Raw genomic sequence first — 4811 nt, forward strand, 5'->3', positions numbered from 1 at the left:
GGAATTTAGACTAACCATCATTTTAATTCGCATTAATCTGCCCGTGTCTTTCTCCCTTTATAAATGAAATGCGACACAGAGAAGTTTGACTTGTTTTAGGACTTTAGGAACTGTAATAGGACAGGAAATAAGAAGCTGCTTGTTTCTATAAACTTTAGATGGTAAATCTTGATAAAAACGACTCACAGGAGGTTTTTAAATGACAAGAAGCTTCATTATAAACTGACCACATTAGTTACTGACGACGACTTTAGATAAACACACAAGCTGAGAGGTGCCAGGACGGGTGATAAAGATGCCACAGATGGAGACAGAGGAAGCAGCTTTATTGTCAACAGGGAGCTTTGGTACAAGAACAAATAAAGATTCACTCATTATTCATGAACAGTTTCAGGGGACTTCATCAGCCAGAACACATGAATAAATCCTGATGAATCTGCAGCAGCGCTGCTAACGAATGCTAACGAATGCTAACAGGACGTCCTGAAGGACTAAACCTCATGAAGGGAACATTTTATATTTAAATCAACTAATACGGAGATTAAATCAGATTTACATGTGAGCAACCATCAGCTCTGCACTCGCAGCCAATCTGAGGGCTGTTCACCAGCACTTGGCCGAGGGCAGCAGGGACGGCTTGACCCTCCGTCCCGGGTTGAAGATGTCTCTGACCTCCGTCTCCAGACGAACGCCGGGCACCTTGAAAATGGACACGGCTGAAAAACACAGAAGATGAATGAATCAAAAGTTTCATGTTAGTTATTAAATACAATAAATACATAACTAAATATGACGACATCATTACAGCAGAAATACAAACATGTTTTAACACTTATTCACCTCCAACCTCTGGTTACCAGAGTTACATCGATAATAACAAAAAAATGATTCAGAACAGGTTCAGCAAACAATAACTGAATAAACACATGAAACAAATACAGAGACACAAGAACTAATAAAAAACAGACAAACGAATTATGCTATAAATAAATAAAAAACTAAATAAATCCTTCATTTATCAGAAATAGTAAATAAATATGTAAAACACAAAAACGTAAAATATGTGAAGAAATAAACTGTTTTAAAACCTTGTTTTTATTGAGATGTTAGAGGGAATTTACCTGACAGACAGGTGTGTGGCTGCAATAATAGTTTACATTTTATTTAGTTCATATGTTTACAAGATGAGACATCAGATTATTTTACAGGAACACAAAGAGACAGTTTTTGATATATAAAAAAACACATAACAGGAAACAGTCAAACTACGGCCTCTTTTCTTATTTGTGATAATGAAATAGATATTTTGGGGATAAAAATCCCAGCTGGTGTAGCTTTAACAAATTTACTACCAAAACAGATACTAAATTTGAGTCCTGAGCGTCGCCTGTCAGGCAGGTCACAGAGAACCAAGATACCCATGTCACTGTGTTTGTCCTCCAGCAGACAGACAGTTTAACTTACTCAGATTTTACTTATCAGGGTGGACAAACTCTGGCTCCTGCTCCGTGTTTCCCAGAAGAACACGTGTTCAGAGAGTCAGGATTTCAGGAGTGTAGAGAAACGTACACGGCCGAAGCTGCTAACAAAGCCAGGAGGGCGAATCTGTAACTATCCTCACAGAGTTCTTGATTCAGTTTTCTAGTTGTATGATGTGAAGGTACAACTGCATCTGAGGTCCATTGTAATTGTTAGAAATGGAGCCTGAGGAGAGGGTTAATAATCCCCAAAGACTAAAGTGTTGAATTTATGAGGGGGAAATTTATCACAAATCTACAAGTAAAAAACTTGAATATTCTCTGACATTATAGTCAAAACATTTATGAGAGAAACTCTCAGTTTTTTGTCATGACTTCATTTTTCAAGGCTGCAACATCACACATACTTCTGCCGTGTGTCATCCATGCACTGGAGAATTATAGGTTACATTCAGCAGTGATTTCAGACTTTAGAGACTTCACCGTGAATTGGACGTATTCAGATATAAACACCAGAGTGATTTGATGTTTCTGTTTCATTTCAGGGAATTTTAAAGTTTTGTTCTTGTGAATTTAACACTTTTATCGAGGAAATGTTATCTACTACTAACCTGAATGAGCCTCTGTTAGCCTGTAGCTCTGTTAGCATGAGCCTGCGTTAGCTTGTCGCTCTGTTAGCATGAGCCTCTGTTAGCTTGTAGCTCTGTTAGAATGAGCCTCCGTTAGCTTGTATCTGTTAGAATGAGCCTCTGTTAGCTTGTAGCTCTGTTAGAATGAGCCTCCGTTAGCTTGTATCTGTTAGAATGAGCCTCTGTTAGCTTGTAGCTCTGTTAGAATGAGCCTCCGTTAGCTTGTATCTGTTAGAATGAGCCTCCGTTAGCTTGTATCTGTTAGAATGAGCCTCTGTTAGCCTGTAGCTCTGTTAGCATGAGCCTGCGTTAGCTTGTCGCTCTGTTAACATGAGCCTCTGTTAGCTTGTAGCTCTGTTAGAATGAGCCTCCGTTAGCTTGTATCTGTTAGCATGAGCCTCTGTTAGCTTGTAGCTCTGTTAGAATGAGCCTCTGTTAGCTTGTAACTGTTAGAATGAGCCTCCGTTAGCTTGTATCTGTTAGAATGAGCCTCTGTTAGCTTGTAGCTCTGTTAGAATGAGCCTCCGTTAGCTTGTATCTGTTAGAATGAGCCTCCGTTAGCTTGTATCTGTTAGAATGAGCCTCTGTTAGCTTGTAGCTCTGTTAGAATGAGCCTCCGTTAGCTTGTATCTGTTAGAATGAGCCTCTGTTAGCTTGTAGCTCTGTTAGAATGAGTCTCCGTTAGCTTGTATCTGTTAGCATGAGCCTCTGTTAGCTTGTAGCTCTGTTAGAATGAGCCTCCGTTAGCTTGTATCTGTTAGAATGAGCCTCCGTTAGCTTGTATCTGTTAGAATGAGCCTCTGTTAGCTTGTAGCTCTGTTAGAATGAGCCTCCGTTAGCTTGTATCTGTTAGAATGAGCCTCTGTTAGCTTGTAGCTCTGTTAGAATGAGCCTCCGTTAGCTTGTATCTGTTAGAATGAACCTCTGTTAGCTTGTAGCTCTGTTAGCATGAGCCTGCGTTAGCTTGTCGCTCTATTAACATGAGCCTCTGTTAGCTTGTAGCTCTGTTAGCTTGTCGCTCTGTTAGCCTGTAGCTCTGTTAGCTTGTCGCTCTGTTAGCATGAGCCTCTGTTAGCTTGTAGCTCTGTTAGAATGAGCCTCTGTTAGCCTGTAGCTCTGTTAGCTTGTCGCTCTGTTAGCATGAGCCTCTGTTAGCTTGTCGCTCTGTTAGCATGAGCCTCTGTTAGCCTGTAGCTCTGTTAGCTTGTCGCTCTGTTAGCATGAGCCTCTGTTAGCTTGTAGCTCTGTTAGCATGTACAAGGTGTTTTGGCAGGAGTTCTTACTGTCTCTGAGGTGCATGATGGGAGGAGGCAGCGTGCTGAAGTACGGGTGCTGCAGAGAGTCCTGCGCCGAGATCCGGTCTGTAGGGACCCCTTTCAACATCCTCTGGACCAGGTCCTCGGTCTTATAGGGCAGCTGGTTCACCTGATCCACATCAACACAAACAGGCTTATGCAGGGCTACAGAGAGTCCTTTTCTAACTAATCCAGATCTAGGCTGAGCAGCAGTAGACTCCATGCTAACACTTTAGCCTTAATAAAAGTAAGTTAATAAAGTATTGAAACTGTTTTCTTACCTTTTCCAAACGGTCCTAAACGGCTTCGGCTCGCAGTGAACAAACCGCTCTGTGCAAAGAAAGAAAGTGAAGTTCATAAATGTGGTTCTGACCTTCGTGTCCCCCTCAGGATGAGCTGTAATAAGTTTGATGATGCTCTAACTTTACATCCAGCACCACCATCAGGTCAACGTGTAATGTGTCCAACACTTTGCTTTATGACCAAATACCTGCAGAACTGAAGATGCTTATGTTAGCATGCTAACGAGCTAAGCTTACTTTAGAATATTGCAAGAATCTTAACGCTTTGGAGGAGGTAAACAGGAAGTATAACAGTACCATGGAGTCAGGGAGTTACACTGTGGGCGACAACTTGAGCCATGTTTTCTTTTAAGTAGCCGAATTAGCTGTTAGCGGCTCCTGTTAGCGACTCCTATTAGCTGTGTACCCATGAATGTACAGACAGATTTCACTGGATTACTGTGATACTGAAGGAAACTTCCTTCATCAGGTCCTGCAGCTTCTTTGGATTTCTGCACGTCTGTTCTGCCATCAGAGATACTGATATAGAATGAACCAGTGCAACGTTAGTCTGGAGCCCTGAGAAAACCTAAACCGTGACCCACTGAGGAACAGATGAAGCCCACTGAAGGTCTCACACGGACCTGGACCGATTCCCCGACCTTAAAGAATGTGAATCTTTGAGCCCTGTGGGTGGAGGCCCTGAGCTGAGTAATCACACCTCATTTCCTCAGGTTGAACTCTCCAGCTGCGAGAGGCGATCTCTCTGAGCCGTTTACTGTAAAAACACGGTTTATGTTCGTGATTAATGTTTAGGTCAGCTGCTGATCTCACTCTTCCCTCCCTTTGTTCTGACTTTCACACAGCCCGATCTCTGAGAAAGTATTTTCAAATTTAGAGCATTAACCCCGTCAGACCCGACTGATTTTCTGCCCTCTGGTTGTTTTTGGTGAGGCACAAGGAAATATTGGGTCCCCAATAAAATATTTGAAGTGATCAGGCTCCAGTTTTACTTCTGGGCTGGTTGTTTTGTGTCATGTGACAGAGCTGAACTACTTGGTTTCTACGCCTGTTAAACGAAAGGCGACTAAATGTCCATTTACTGAAACCAGATCATGTCTCAGATAC

General features: G+C 41.9%; 1 long non-coding RNA gene across 1 annotated transcript; it reads right to left on the reverse strand.

Moving 5' to 3' along the window:
* Positions 1-305: 305 nt before the first annotated feature.
* LOC119918707 lies at positions 306-3525 on the reverse strand. Its single transcript, XR_005447485.1, has 2 exons — positions 3391-3525; positions 306-716 (listed from the first exon to the last, which is right to left on the reverse strand). It is a non-coding gene; the product is annotated as an uncharacterized LOC119918707 (long non-coding RNA).
* Between the last annotated feature and the right edge of the window lie 1286 nt (positions 3526-4811).

The sequence above is a fragment of the Micropterus salmoides genome, unplaced genomic scaffold, assembly GCF_014851395.1.
Source record: "Micropterus salmoides isolate LMB-PRFRI ecotype aquatic unplaced genomic scaffold, ASM1485139v1 Ms_hic_scaffold_2358, whole genome shotgun sequence".
Taxonomy (NCBI): Eukaryota; Metazoa; Chordata; class Actinopteri; order Centrarchiformes; family Centrarchidae; genus Micropterus; species Micropterus salmoides.